Genomic DNA, 16958 nt, shown 5'->3' on the forward strand with positions numbered 1-16958 from the left:
TTTGACAAAAGCAGAGCCAGAGAGGAGTGGCATTGCTTGACCTCAAGACTTCACTTTCTGAGATGGTGTTATCGCGCTGTATTTATTAATTATTCTCTTTGTCTGTAGCAGTTTTGTATGTTAAGTCAGTTGTACTATTAATTTAATTTTCTTTTGACATTTTGTTGTCATTTAAAAACGTTTTTGCTAAACTTGTCCAGCCTTTTAAGAATAAAAGCTGCCTTCTCTTGAGCACAAACACTGATCCGTAACTTTTCTAAACACTGATATAGTGCAGATACACTAGGATATAGACTCTGGAGTTAGAAGGTGACTGAAAAGAGCAGAGAAAGTCATGCTTGGCCGATTACACTGTGGAAATTAAATAGACGAGGGTTCTAGATTCACTTTTGATCATTTAATATTGTTTTCTTTTATTTCTTGTGTAATATTATTTTCTCAATCCCCAGATTACACACAATAAACGTTAGCTACAATAATGTTTTGCATCATGTCACGCATGGAAGATGTGAAAAAATGTGTGCTGAAACTGCACTGAAATAGAACAAGTTACAATTATGTTAGCATTATCAAATAGTCCACAAATCTTTCCATTGCAGTTGAGAGTGCTCCATAGAATACATTAATATTTCAATGTATTTCTGTTAAACGAAGAATAACATTTTGTGCCAAAGGTGTTATTCCTTTTACAGGAAGGAACTACATTTGCCAAACAAAATGAACATTTACCTTGTTTCGTGTTATTTTGCGGGTGCCAGACATACTGTTTTCGTACATTCTGTTTTGACTGAATGGCATCTTATTTGACTGAAATTTGATGAACTTGATCCAACTTTTGCTTTGCGGTCCATTTATCGCTGCACATTTTGTTCTGAATCTTTATTCAGTAATGATTGAATTCTGGATACAAATATATTTAATTCTCATATGTTTAAATCAGACATAGGACTGTGGAATGATGCTGGTCCCAGGGAAACTTTCCTGGGCAAAAGCTTTATGCACGGACCACATGCTTATCATCTTCGCTTATTATTCTGAGCAAGCTGGCTTCACACCTTCCCCTTCCACCCACCATGGTGCGTGAGTGATCAGCCATTATGCCCCCACTTCCCTACAAACCATACCATACAAATTGCTCTCCCTCAGCTTAATTTGAGAGACTCTCCCGATGCAAAAGATGCTATAAAAATATAATTTGTCATTGTTGAAAGTGCATTTCTCACCTTACTATTTCAACAACTCTTTCCAGCCATTATTCTTCATTTTTCATTCTTGGCGAATGAAAGAGGAATAATAATAATCCTTGCATTTGATATAGCGCCTTATCATGTCATTGAGAAGTCCCAAAGCCCTTCACCAAATATACTATGAAGTATGTTTTTCTGCTCCCAGGTTTCTATGCATGTCACTCTGAACCCAGATGCAACAAGATGCACCCCCCATTTAGGGAAATCTCTGGCCTCTACCTCCCATCTGACCACGATTCCATAGCTAAAATAAAATCTCAGTACATGCACCCACAATTTAACACTCTGTGGGGTATCACACTGGAGGTCTGGAGCTTTAGTAATCAGCATTACCTAATCCTAAATCCTTTTCAGGTTCACCACGTATTAAATAAAATAGAGTTTTATATATTTAATTTAAAATCTTTCTTATAAAAGCACCTTACATCACTTTCCCCCCAATAAGGCTGATCCCCTCAACTTTCACCAGAAAACTATTGTCATTTCCTTATTAAGAACCCATTGTTAATGCCAATAGAGAAGCCCTTCTGTCTGCTTTAGAATATACAATCAACTTTACTGTTGGCATATTACAAATCCTTTTTTTTTCGCCTCTAGGCAACAAGGGATCTGATACCCATCCAGTATATTTGTGTGAGTCAATTCCAACAGTCTCCAGGACTGTTAACCATAAACTTCATCCATGACTTGACACATGACTTAAATGAAGCACTCCAAGCTTAAGTGTAAATGGGCTAAAACTTCATGCTGGGAAAACGAGCATAAATCTCAACTGGACAGCATTGCTTTCATTCCGTCTGATCATTCTTACCATTGGGGGAAATAGCAAGAGGATAATTTTGTCAATTGTACTTTTGTTTCTGACTGATGAAATTGTATTTAATGTATAGAGATTGGATTTGTATGTTCACCTGAATGATTTCTGAATATGAACCTTTTGCATCAAGTCTACACAGCTACACAGAAAGAACATCACTTAAATACACAGAAAGAACATCACTTAAATATTAAAAGCGAAGGCACGTAGTATTGAATTGGTATCTCTTTTTGCTATCATGAACCTTACGGCTGAAACGTGTCGTAAATTCTATGATGCACTGCCAAAACAACAATTTGCATTTATATAGCATCCTTCACGTAAGGTAGCATTTTGTTTGCAGCACCGGAAAATACACAGTAACTACATTTTACAATAAAATCCTGTGAAAGACTTTGAGACATTTTGACAATGTGATAAGGGGCTACATTTTTATAATTTTATTATTTTGATAACCTTTTGTTGCTTCTAGTGTGGTACATGATTAATTTATTGAAGGTGACTTTTTTTAATGAGCCTATATTTAAATAATATAATAACCTTGCATTTGATTTAGCATCTTTCACATCAGGAGAACATCTCAATGTGCTTCACGAGATTTGCTGCCTATTGTGCAGATGATTGTGGCAGCTAGTTTGCACACACCATTGTCCTACAAACAGCCATAAAGCATAAAGATTCAGGTTGTCACATGTCAGTCCAAAGTAAATATAACAATAATAATCCTTGCATTTGATATAGTGCTTTTCATGTCTTCTAATGTCTCAAAGCGATTCACAGAATATACTGTAAAGTGAATTGACTATATTTGTGGGCGAAACACGGCAGCCAGTTGCACACAGCAGTGTCCCACAAACAGTTGTGGACTGAAGTGACCAATTTATTATTGTTTTTTTTTCCTTGAGGGATTATTATCAGGCGTGTGGAGTAAGGAAACTTGCCCAAGGTTTCCCCATGCCGGGAATTGAACCCAGACCTCTCGCTTGCTCTAACCACTGAGCTACAGAACTCCACTAAAGGAGTACACTTTCACTCCACTCTCTCTTGGAAAAAGTACTGTTTACAGACTGGGTGTTTTGCCTGCAGCCACATTATGCGTATGCTGCTCTGAAACACTTTGAAGACTGCAGTACCTCTGTGTCACAGGAAGAAACAAATCCAATCTCTATAAATTAAATACAATTGCTGTAGCTTTATAATTTTAGAGTGGATTGTTCCATGCCAAGTGCTGCCAAAAGCTAGATTTTCAAGCTAGGGATTTGTTTATCTGTTCCCATAAACTTGATGCAAAAGGTTCATATTCAGAAATCATTCAGGTGAACATACTAGTCTTAAAATAGTTTTCATCGGCATGTGCATGGTTTTGTTATGCATTGGCCATGGAATAAAGTTGAGCACATATTTTGTCTGACATTCCCACAATCCAAAAGTATATTTTAACGTCCAGTTTGGCACCAAAATAAAGCTGTGTATAAATTAGATGTAAGCATGGCATCTGTGTCTGTTCCACATCGGCTATTGTTCATAGGAATGCATAGTGTTGCTGACTCCCTGATGGCGCCATGGATAAATGTGTTGCTTTAGTATCGCACTGAAATATAGAGTGCCCGAGAGTCCAGAGATTTAGATGTCAGCCTGGCTCCGTTGGCAGCACTTTTGCCTCTGACTCAAAAAGTTGTGGGTTCAAGCCCCACTTCAGGACTTTGAACTCCCAGTCTAGACTGATATTCCAATACAATGCTAGGGAACATCTTCAGATGAGAGGCTAAACTCAGGTCCCATCTGATAGTTGGGACCTCAGTGTAAAAATCATATAGTACTATCTAGAAAAGAAACAAGAATGTTCTGGCCAACAATCTCCTGTATAAAATTGGTTAATCCCTTCATGTCTGTGTGTGGGAATTTGATGTATGCAAATTGCACAGTTATTACAATATACAGTAAAGCCCTTGAGATGTGAAAGCTGCTATATCAAATGTGAGGATTATAAAGTTTGATCGAGGGTGTATGATGAGTTAGCTAATCTCTTTCATCCTAGCAATAGAGGTTTTACAATTGGCCTTGGTGGCACCTAGAAATACCTCTTTGGTAATAACTGCTCCACAACATTGTTAGAAATAGTACTTTCTCCAAGGAATCCACTTTTGGATTCACCTCTCCGACCTACTATCCTCCTACCTACCTGCCCGTACCCTCCGTTCCTCTGGCTCCGGTCTGCTCCACATCCCCCGCCCCAACTGCCCTTCTATTGGTGGCCGGGCCTTCAGCCTCTCAGCCCCTGAGCTGAAGAAGCCTGGAAGAAGTTACCCCCACAATCCCTAATCGCTGCCTTGGAATCCTCTGAACTCCTCTCCCTCTGGTCTTCAACCCTCACTGACCCCTCTTCTGCTCTCACCCTCCTCCACAACACCCTCTCCTCCACACTTGACACTCTTGCCCCCATCACCTCCCGTACTGTCTCCTACTCTCGCTCCTCCCCCTGGTTCACCACCCACCTCCGCGGGACCACATCATTCCCACCCTCGCTCGCCTCCACTGGCTCCCCATCCCCCAAAGGATCGATTTCAAGATCCTCATCCTCACCTACAAGGCCACTCACGGCCTTGCTCCCTCCAACCTCTCCGACGTACTATCCCCCTACCTACCTGCCCGTACCCTCCGTTCCTCTGGCTCCGGTCTGCTCCACATCCCCCGCCCCAACCGCCCTACCATCGGTGACCGGGCCTTCAGCCTCTCAGCCCCTAGGCTCTGGAACTCTATCCCCCAGTGCCTTTGCCTTGCCTCCTCCCTTTCCTCCTTCAAGGCCGGTCTCAAGACCTTTCTGTTTGACCGTGCCTTCAGCTCCCCTCTCGACTCTCTACCCCCTCCTCGCTCCCTCCCTTCCCTCCCCCTGACCATTTCCCCCCTGCTCGGGTCCTGACCCAACTATACAACGCCTTGGGACGTCCTCCCGATGTGAAAGGCGCTCTATAAATGGAATCTTGTTGTTGTTGTTGAAGCACTTTAAGACGCCAGTACCTCTGTACTACAAGGAGAAACAAATCCAACCACTCCTAATCGATATCCCTGGTTAATTAATACAAGGTGCAGGCAAATTCCACCCATGTCTAGACTGACTTTATTTATGTAGCATTTTAGACCATCCAGAATTTGGCAAATTATTGAAATTAACCTCAGCTTTGAAATCTGTTTCATATAGTTCTTAAAAAGAAACTTACAGAAAATGAGTACCGTGTTTAAAAATTTGCCAAATTCTGGACACTCTAAAATAGAATAAATCATGATCCAGGTGAAATTTCTCCACATGAATCCACTAAAAAATGGCACAACTTCAGTTTCCAATTCTAAGATGCTTTCAGGTCTGCCAACCACCCCCCCCCCTCCACCCACCCCACACACACACACATTTTCAACACAATGGTGTGGACCAAAGATTTGCAAATAATATTGATGGGATGATTCTCTGCTCATTGCTAAATGTAATAAGTTTAATGGTAAGTGCATGCTTTTCTTGCCAGTCAGCACATTAACTGACCTTGGTGGAGAAAGCAGTAGATTTTCCTAGTCCATGTTTTATTACCAAGGTTGGTAAATTTACTGACCAATGAAGAATAAGATATTCTCATCCTCCAAGGATTGGTAATTATAATGGGAAAACGCTATTAGAAGCTGACGTTGCTAAACGGCAATAATATAATAATATAACATAATACTAATACTGACATTTCAGCCTGCCAATGTTAAGAATGGTATTTCTTGGCCAACATCCCCTCGATAAAATTGGTCATTCACTTCATGGCTTTTGCGCCATGAAGTGCGTAATGATGTATGCAATTAGTCTGTTGCTTTCGCAGACAAATGCAGTCACAACACTCTATAGTAAAATCATGTGAAGCACCTTGAGACGTTTTCATGATGTGATGAGGCACTATATCAAATGCAAGTATTATTATTATTTTTCTCTATGATAGAAGCACAATTTCTGTGTCTGCACAACGTGGCCATTTATAAGCATCTACAAATGCTCCAGTCCCAATATAGCACAATAAGGTCCAGTGTGTATAAGGCTGCTGTCCCTATGCCCAAACAACCCCTATGCAATTTTCACAACAGTGATCTTAATGCAAGCAACATCATGTCATTTTCACAGCACAATTAAGCATTTGAATCAGAGTTACATCATCACATCTAAATCGCCAGAAAAATACCTTTAAAAAGGCTCCCCAAGCACTTTGGATCAAGACTTCTTTAAAGCATATTCAGAAATACTTTTTAGGGCTATGCCAATATTTGAATTTATACCTATGGTTTTAGCTACAGTCCAGTGACATTTGAGTATTCTCTTAAAATATATGAAGAGTTTTGAAACAGTTGTCCTAAGTGACAGGCACTGCATCACATTCATTTTGAGTTGTTGATGTTGTTGTCGATATTGGGCAGAGCTCTGGGAGCAGATTGCCTGCCCACCTTAGCCACATGAATGGGCTAGGGAGAAAACAGAGGCATTTATACCATGACTAGCAAAGAGATATTGCCACCTAGCTCTATACCACAGCATTAACATATTTTACATCCCAGCATCTGACTGTGTGACACATTAATATGCATTTGTACTACTAGCAATGTACCTTTTGCTGCAGCCATTTCATTCTTCTCCCAAGCGGTTCACTCGTGGTTCATATTCACTTAATTCTGGTATGAAGTGACATTGAGAAAAATCACATTTTTATTAAAAGCAAGGACGTTGCTTGTTTGGTTCCGGTGAAAGTCATATTATTGTGCACTAAATCCACACTTGGTGTAAAGTTTCTGATCACGTACTCCAGTCAGAAACTGTTAATAGTGTTGCAGTATGCAAGGCTGTGACAATCCTAACACATTTTAAATTAAAGACAAGCATCCGTTTTTCTTTTTCGTTATCCCTTGAGCAAGAAAGATTTTGCTTGTATTAACCTAGTTTCTCATTGCCTAAAGAGTCCCTTTCTTTCAGGCTCAAGATAAGTATACCTCAACAATAATTTGTGCCTTAGGTACTTTCTCTCTACATCAATGTGTTTTAGAAGTGGAACACTATGGATAAGCATTTGATAGGCCAAGACACCATAGAGTGCTTGTCAAACACTTTTTCAATAATCTCCATCATTTTAAAGTAGGCCTAAGCATAGGAATCTCTAGTCTTGTCAATGCCATTGGTGTTTTCAGCTATTGATTTTCTTCCAAATTCAGCAAAGAATTATCACTAAGAAATACCCATTCAAAATTACAGGGAAAATTCCATTTGTTGTCCACGTTAAAACCCAAATATTCAGAGGAATAACCCTTCAGATCTCCTTAGATAGATGAAGTCCTGGTTACTTTATGTCTGGTTCTACAGATTACAGTTGACTTGCTTGGTCTCATGTTTTTAAAGACTGTAAGTCTCAGTGCGTAAATAAATAAATCTTTAAACCATGGCCAGTGGAGCTGAAAGTAACAGAATAATAAAATCTTTTTTACTCATTTTGTTCTTTAATTGTCGCAATCTCAATTTTTTTTGCAACTTGTAATCAGCTTTTAGTAAACTTGTAATTTTAATGTCATCAAAGAGAATAACCTTCCACATACTGTTTCCTGCTGGAGCTTGTAATTGTACTCCTCAAAAGAGAGGTAGATATGTAATTACTGTATTTTCTAAGATTATTTTCTACCCTGTTTATTTTCTTCCCAGGCTTCTTTTTCTCTTTATTCTTTAATGGTTAATTTTTTTTCTCTCTCGCACAATTCCAATCCAAGTCTTTCAATACTTCTTTATATTCTGTGGTGCGGTACAGTTTGCTTTCTTAACCTTGACTTCTCCTTTTGAAATCAAAATAATACATGTCCCGGAATGTCAATTTTCTTGAATTCTTCATGCCTCATATCTCTGTTACAATGTACACTAATCCTTGATGTTATTGGCATACCGTGGGACACAGGATTCTATCATTTGTGTGTCAATTCTAAGTTCAATGTATTCAATGTACCTTAGTCTGGTACTGTTCACAGGTTGTCAGAGAATGCAACTGAGAAGAGAGTGAATATAGTGGCGAATAAAGTAATCACCATTAAGCAATGACCATTTTCAAGGCTCTTAAAAGACTAGGCTAGATGGAATGCATCCATGGAGTACCAAAGGAAATTAGGGTAAAAGCAGGGATTACTCTGGAAGATATTTAGGATACAAGGGGTGGTAGCCACAGGCTAGTTCAAGTAATATCACTCTTTCAAAAATGTCATATTCATAATCCTGGGATTTATAAGCTGGTTAGGTTGACATCTAAATATCTATGGTGGGAAACTTAATATATCTATGGTGACATCTAATATAAAGTAAACAATTCATGAGAATCCTGTGCGCATAAAAACAATAAATTGAAAAACTTAAGTGAGTTCGAGAAAGGCAAGTCATACCTTGCAAATATTACAGTATTCTTTGCATATTTTGTAGAATCATAGAAACTACAGCAGTGAAGGAAATCTTTCAGCACATCGAGTTTATGCTGGAGATATCCACTGTAATCCCACTATTCCTGCTGGTTCACTGTTCCGTATTAAATTGCTTTTTTTCAAATATTTATCCAATTTCCTTTTAAATGTTGTTAAGGTCTTAGGTTCAATGGCCACTTGTGGCAAAACATTCCATGCTCTAATAACCTTCTGCATGAAAAATATAACCCAAATGAGAGAACCTTCTGTGATTGATATCATAAACTGTGCCCATAATTTCAGAAAGCATTTGCTGGTATTCCACACAAGAATCACAATACGAAAGAGAAACCAAATGGTTTACCTAGATCCAATATCGGTCCTAAATATCCCGCATGTTGGATGGCCTTTCCTTGTTATTGATCTCTTCTGTTACTTAGGTTTTGATTTATAAATTGGTGTATGTTTTCTCCACGGCCATAGTTTTTGATTCTCTTACTGTGCCCACTTTGTTTGTTCTGCGTCAGTAATATAATCCAAAAAATAAATAATTTTAATATCATCAAAGGATTTACTTGTCAGATTCTAAAAAATGTTACGTTCCATCCGAGTGAATGTCGGTTTTGGTGCCAGTTTTAAACAGGTGTTACAAGCATGCCTTTGAGGGCAACTTATGATTGCAAAATCCCAGATGCAAAATGACTCAGTAGCACAATTGGAATTATCACAGATCTAAACTTGATCTGCATTGGAAATGAATCAGAAGAAGTGCCCATGTTTGTTGTGTTATTTTATGCATGAAGATTTCCAGCTCCTGTGGCTGTTTCTCAGGTAATCAAAAGAAGTTTGAATGATGAAGAGCCTTTGGCCATTTGATCTCATCCTTCCAGAATACTAACCCTACAATCTTCCAATTACAGCATCAAACTGTAATTTAAATGATCCTGGCCTCAATCATCCATCTGAACAACCTATTACAGTGATGTTGTACCCTTCTCAATTCTAATAAAAATTTTGTATACCTCTATAATACCGTAGTGATATTCCTGTATGTCATATCCATTTTCAGCCAAATGGTTCTGTCACGGACATCTTGTTTTTATTAATGCTCTACCTCATACTAGTGATATTTGCTGTAGATAATCTGTGTACAGAAAATCTGTCAAAATAAGCCGCTTCGCTTTAAGCAATTGTGTCTAGTGACTGAAAATATAATTTAAAGCTGTTCTGCCTTGAAGACACAAAGTCTGTGATCTGGGTGAGTGTTGCAACAAAAAAAGGCGGGAACAGGTATTGAGAGATACATTGAAAAGGGAGGAGATAAAATCGTATAAAAGGAAGGGGCTCATTAGACTCGGGGTCGCTCTTCGCCTTTAGTGTCATCAAGGAGATATGTGCCTGACCTGAGAGCCTTGTCTCCTAGTCAGGATTGTTTTTTCTTTGTTTACCAACTTTGGGTAAAGCTGTTATTGTTATAGTTATGGTATCAGGGTTTTTCTATTTCTTAACATTGCGACTGTTTATTGTATTATTGGGCAGTGTAAGTGAGGCATAGGGTTTTAAGGACCAATAAAGTACCATTGCCTTTTCTAAAAAGTGCATCTCGAGTCTCTGCTAAATTCAGGAGGGAGGGAGATACACAAGCAGGTTATTGCTGATGTCAACTGTCCGATTGATGCAACTCATTGTGACACTATCAAACATTGGAATTACCTGATGTTGTGTTAATTCTCACATAGTGAAGTTTCACATAGAAAGGGAACTTGCATGTCACAGAGAAGAATCTACACACCATGCGCTTTACATAAAGCGGGTATACATTAAGGGGTGAGAACAATCGCAGTTCCCAGCTTGTTGAAGGAAAGCCTGAAGTTCCTCTTCAGTTGCAGCATATGGGGTAATCCCACTCCTATCATATTGACAACAGAGGATGAGTGGGTGTTGTCCTGCCATGATGTGTAGAAGGTTTTTCCAGATTGATGACTTTTTTAAACATATCCTTTCCAGTCATTTCACAGTGATGCATTTCACCTAACCTCACTTGCCTTTATTTTGCTGTACTGTTTTCATGCTGGGCACTAATTAACAGATATTGAGAGTTTTACAGCTTGTTTATCACTTGTGGATCTGAACTGATCTAAACTCCTATAGGGTGTGGAAAGTGAAAAACTGGACTGTTTGTCAGATGCAGCATTGTAATAAGTCTTCTACTGTACAAGCACTGCCCAGATTCTGTACATTCTTTCAAAACCAACATGTTAATCCATCTATGAAGAACTTCCATAATGTAAGCAACGTATTAAACAGCTGCAAAAATACTCCTATCTCAACACAAATAAAAAGACCAAATTACAGAGTAAAGTAATGCTGTGACAGAAGAAAACAGTTAAACAAGATCAATATGCTAATGTATACTTTGTACATTAAAAAAAGCCTAAGGAATTTGCTGCATTGTCAAAAAATAAGGCTGCTGAACTCTCAAAACTCCATCATTAATTCCTCTGCTTTCCCAATGGAATTTTGGGCCAACTTTGGCGGCTCTGCTTGAAGATCTTGCCATTGAGGAGCAGCTTAGCTATTATCTTCTTTGCAATGCTGTGAAAACTCAGTTTGAATATATCTATTATACAGAGCACATTTACTCCCCAATTTACTATCTTCGTTTGTCAGTTTTATTCTAAGTGCTCTTTATGTTTCTCTTGTTTCTCTCGTGGAGTCCTGTAGCTCAGTGGTTAGAGCACTCGCTTTGCAAGCGAGAGACCTGAGTTCAATTCCAGGCAGGGCGAAACCTTGGGCAAGTTTCCTTACTCCACACGCCTAATAATAATCCCTCCAAAACCAAAAACAATAATAAAAAATTGGTCATTTTTAATCTACGACTGTCTGTGGGACATTGCTGTGCGCAATTGGCTGCCGCGTTCGCCCACAAATATACAGTCAATTCACTTTACAGTGTGTTCTGTGAAGCGCTTTGGGACGTCCTCCCGACGTGAAAAGCGCTATATCAAATGCAAGGATTATTATTATATTATTATTATTATTTAACAGAGTGGTATTGAGCATCATCTTAATGATTGCTGACCCCGGTTCCCAAATGTAGTAGTAAATCACTGAACCACTTTTTAAAGCGTTCAGCTTTTCCGTTGGTTGACAGGCTTGTCATTTTCACCTTCCCCTCCAAACTGACTGGATACAAATGTTCTCTTAACCAATGAGTCAAAAGATTGTAGGTTCAAGCCCCGTGTCAAGATTTTGAGGTCCAATACTGTGCTGGGAGTGTGCTGCTTTATTAGAGGTGCCATTCATTGGATGAGACTTTAAACTAAGGTACCGTCTGCCAGTTCAGGTAGACATTAATGATCCAATGACACTTTTCAAAAAGAGAAAGGAGACTGTCTCAGTTTGCGACTGAACAATCTCGCAGATAAAATTAGTCATTGACTTCATGGCTGTTTGTGGGCCACTGCAGTTGCACAAATTGGCTGCCATGTTTGCCACAATATACATAGTCACTGCACTTCACAATAACTCCTGCAACGTGCTTTGTGAAAGTCATGCTATCAAATGCAAGATTATTATTATAGATCTACAAATGTAGACAAATGGGTAAAATTTGTGACATTTTAAAACAAACTCATTGTGATTATCATGTAGAATCTTTTATAAGATGTGCCAAATCTCATCACCACTTGACCAATATCATACCGGGTTAATCGATGGCAACAGGTGACTCAGCCCAACATGTCCGCGCTGGTGTTTATATGCACATGAATCGCTACTCATTCCTTACTGCCTCACCTTTCTATTCCCTTCTCCCTCATGTGAAGGTTTTGCTTCCTCTTGAATGAATCTATACTATCTGATTCAACCATTACTTCTGCCAGCGAGTTCCACAGTCTCAGAGCCCTCTCTGTGAAGCAGTACACTTTTAATCCTGAGATACAATTGGAAACAACACATTTCAGAACAAAATATTTCAGTCCATCTAAATGTGGAGTTTTTATAGTTTATATATAGTTATTATTGATACTGTAATCAACTTTTGCATGACAGTTGATTTTTGTTATGGTAATTATTAAAGGTTATGTAAAACCAATAGTTTCACTGTGGCAAATCAACACGTTGGGATGTCCTCCAGATATGAAAGGCGCTATACAAATGTAATTTGTATTGCATCCCCTATATTTTATTGTTCCACAAAATTCTGAGTGAATTGTCAGCAGAATGAGTTGATACTCGGAAAGGTTAGTGGAGGGACTTGGCCTAAGTTGTAGTTAGTTGGTGAGTATTGGTAACTATATAAGCTGTGGCTTTGTTTGGATTGACTTGAATAAGTGGTGGCTGTGAGAATCAAGCATTGATTGTGTTGTGAGAATGAAGGGCATGGTTCAGAGCCCTGAGGGCTTCTCACAGTGAGTTACTGGTAGAATCATGAGAGTATAAATTAAAGTGGGTCGAGTCCAATTGAATGACAATGCAACACAGTGAGCTGGTGCCAAGAGAGTTTAGCAGAGAGAGTTTGAGCCTCAGTTGGTCTGAATCCACCAAGGTCAGGTAAGTTTGAAAATGGGTTCTAGAATTAGTTTGTTCTTAATATTACAACAGACAGAGTATACAAATAGAAGGATCAGAAACGAAACTAACATATGTGTGGCATGGATGATATGTGCTATTCTGGAGGAATACACATGCATGAAGTGTCAGACGTTGTGTTGCTTTAGCAGAGAAATGCCAACCTCGAGCACCAGCTGGCTACAATCCACAATTTATATGAACAGGGAAGTTTTCCGGGGCATTTGTTCCAGAAGGTGGTCACTCTGCAGATTCAGGGAAATAATGAACCAGAGGGAGGAGAATGGAGGAATCAATGTAGGAAACCTCTGTGGGTCTGCAATATGGATACAGAAATCTCCGCAAATCTGGAACCTGGCTTAACTTGTCACCATCACTCAAGTCGTCATGCTGTCAATATCCTGGCTGCTTCCAATGCAACTGTTAGAAAGCTTCCAATACAGCACAAAATTGATCGGATAACTTATCCTATAAAATGGCGTTTGCATCGCAGAGGCCTCCTGCCTATCCTGTGGCTTGTGCGAGTGCTTATCAGATGTTGGGCATTCTCAGATGCATCGCGGTGGGGGATTGGGAGGAGGGAGATGAGCTGAAGCAACTGTATGTGTGGGAGGAAAGATGGCCAAAATTGTAGTCAAAGAGTTGGGACTTAAGACAGGTTTTAAGGCAGGGTGCTATACCTGGAAGTCCTGAACAATATGTTGCTTTCTAGATGACAGAACGAATAGGGTGAAAAATATCCTGAAAAGGGGAAGAACGGTCAAAATGCTTGGTTTACAAAGACTTCAGAAAGTGTAGGATAGAATTTGAGGAGGCTAGCTCTCCACTGAACATTAAAACATCAAACATTCAGCAGTAACCTCACGCTGACTTCCTGGTGGCACACAAGGCCAGTTAGAGAGAAAGAAGTTTCATAATTCAACACGTAGCTTGAGAGGTGATTCAGGAAGGAGGCTTTCAAATTTATAAGACATTGGGACAAAATTCTGGGGTGGGGAAAGCTGTTTAAACAGGAACGGTTTCATCTATTCATACAATTATAGTAATATGCTAGAATTGTTGTTCACTTAATTGCAAGAGGTTCAGATGAACAAGTCCCTTGAGCCATTTGAACTCATCTTTCAAAATACAATTTACCAATTTCCCTGACCTCAATTATTCTGCCTAGTAACCCATTCAAGCTAAAGGCATCCTATAAATCTCTGAACCTGGGACCTCTTGCCTTAATGTATTTTTTCTGGCTTTAATTTCTTTGTCCAATTTATACCTTTATAAGGTTTTCCTTGAGACATGTCTTTTGGAGGCAGAGAATCCTGCCTTATCTAGTCATTCCTCCTAGCTGATCTCTCTAACAATGGAGATCAGCCTCATTGCTCTCTTTTGTACTGCCACTTAGGCCTTTATGTCACAGTGACCAGAACGGTATGCAGTATTCCAGGTGCAGCTTGACCAGACCATTGCACAGATTGAATATGATTTAATATGATCTGAACTCAACAGTTTGGCAACGTAGCTCAGCATCCTGTTTGCCTTCTTTACTGCTGCCTCACTGGAAGAATGAGATTAAATAGGCCCAAGAGTCTTCATCCAAATCTCGCTTGTAATTTCCTAAGTGCTGATCAAGGATTCCCTGGGTTAGGGCAACTTCAATGTGCAACGGATAAAGCTACATCTTAAAGGAACAGCTTGTTGATTCAAATCTCATTCTGTGCCGAATATGCTGGTCTCAGCCAGGGTAGCATGGGGAGAGTAAACTACCCCAGCTTTCCCAGGTTAGTCAGGGGAAAGCGAGCGAGGATTCCTAGTCCTGTCCACTGCACAAGGAGAGAGGAATCTTGAGGGGAGGGTTCTCATTGTATGTGAAGGGCGAAGATACCTGTTGCATACAGGGGAGTTATGTCTTTAATCAGCAGCTCTGAAGCATAGAACACAATGAGAAAGAGTGACTGAGAGAGAGACTAATTATGTGTTTTGATAACTTACTTTATAAAATTGGGGTGTAGCTCAATTAGCGTACTCTATATGATACAATAGTCCACTGTCAAACAATCCAAGAATGGTATAAGTTATTTCAATGACTGAGTATGAAATAAAGTGCAGATGGTAACGGTTACTGACTATATAATCATGACGAGTCTTCATTACTACCCGTAACTAGGCCTACACCCATGAACAGTTTGGTAGGTTATTCTATGGCATGTTCGCTGCCTGGGTGTATTAAAGCAATTTTGTTTTTATTTAACTAGTATTTTAGATGCACAAGCTTAAAATGTGCAACAAGTAAAATGAAAGAACGGGTCAAATCTTTTCCAGATCATCTCCAATTTGTGTATTAAGAAAAGTCTCAGAGGTCATCTGGCACCTGTGGAATTGTGTTCCAGTAGATGGAAAAACTGAGTCAAAAGGCCTTGGGTGAGAAGTAAAGGAGAACAAAACTGACAAGCAAATCAAAGCAGCATGAAAAGTGCGCCTTAAATCATTCCAAAAAGCAAAGTGTGTTTTTTTTAAAAAAATGTGTTTGCTTAGATTATGAGATAGCTTTCTAAGTGAACATTTCACCATGATTTAAAAAGGTCACAGAGTGCTCTCTCTTTCTTTTTTTCTTTTCCTTTTTTTTCTCTCCCTCTCGTTCTTTTGTATTGAAACAGAATAGTGTGGTGCAACAAAATGAACTAACGACAGAATTAGCTGCAGTCTAGTCATGTGGCATTCAGTCTAGAAAATCAGTTACGGGTCATGATACGGACTGGTCATGATTATACATTGACATTTTGCCCCTAGGAAAGTGACCAAACATCTGTTCCTGTGTATCAAGTGTACACTGATAAGCTGTAAGAAATGAGGCTACCAAGATTATCAGTGGTGCCTTCCTACTGACATGTGTAGCAATTAAGTTTCTAAACAATTGTCAGATGGATCAGATAAAGGAAGAATTCGCATTTGTACAGATTTCATCATGTAGAAACATCTCAAAGCACTTTATAACTAACTGCTGCCCAATGCAGTAACCATTTTTGTTTGCAAACATGGCAGCAAGATTCTACAAACAGCCATATGGCGAGTTAACAACAATAACTTGCAATATTTGCATTTGCATTTATATAGCGCCCTTCACACAGGTCAGTGTTTTAATCTGGAGGAGAATCTCTCATCTCTTCTTCATCAGTCTCATGTGAAGCATTATGGGTTGTTCTTGACATATAAAATGATGTATTATGAACTTCTGCTAAGTAGTACAATGGAAAACTACTGGAAACTTGTACCTCTGTATAATTTTTGTTGTTGTGAAATGTGAGTATCAGTATTTTTAATGAGCATTTGTGTATGTGTCTTGTAAACTACTTGAACATCCTTGACCATGTCGGTTGCATTGTGTGAAAAAAGGATGTCTAAACAGATGTGCTGTGTGATAATAAGATCTGTAACCACAGGGTCTTTCTTTCTATGCAAAAGATAAGGAAATTGTATCTGTATTTGTGATAACCAGATGGACTTATGGTCATAGTCACAACAATGTATGGATGGCTTTGTGTGATGGATGGAGCAAGGATAGGTCATGAATATAGTATTAATGGTCAGGCTACTTATCGCTGAACGGATCAATTCCAAGATCTTCACACTCGTTTTCAAATCCATTCATTCCCTAGCACCTCCCTACCTCTCCGACCTGCTTACCCCACAACCTATCACCCGCTGCCTCCGCTCGACTGGCTCCAGCTTTCTGCATGTGCCCTCCGTTCCACCATTAGTAGCCGCGCTTTCAGCCACTATGCCCCAAAATTCTGGAACACTCTTCCTCTATCTCTCCACCTTGCCCCGTCCCTCCCCATCTTCAGGTCGTGCCTGAAGATTGTCCTCTTCAACTGTGCCTATGGTCA

Source organism: Callorhinchus milii, unplaced genomic scaffold (genome assembly GCF_018977255.1).
Source record: "Callorhinchus milii isolate IMCB2004 unplaced genomic scaffold, IMCB_Cmil_1.0 Scaffold2, whole genome shotgun sequence".
NCBI classification, from domain to species: domain Eukaryota; kingdom Metazoa; phylum Chordata; class Chondrichthyes; order Chimaeriformes; family Callorhinchidae; genus Callorhinchus; species Callorhinchus milii.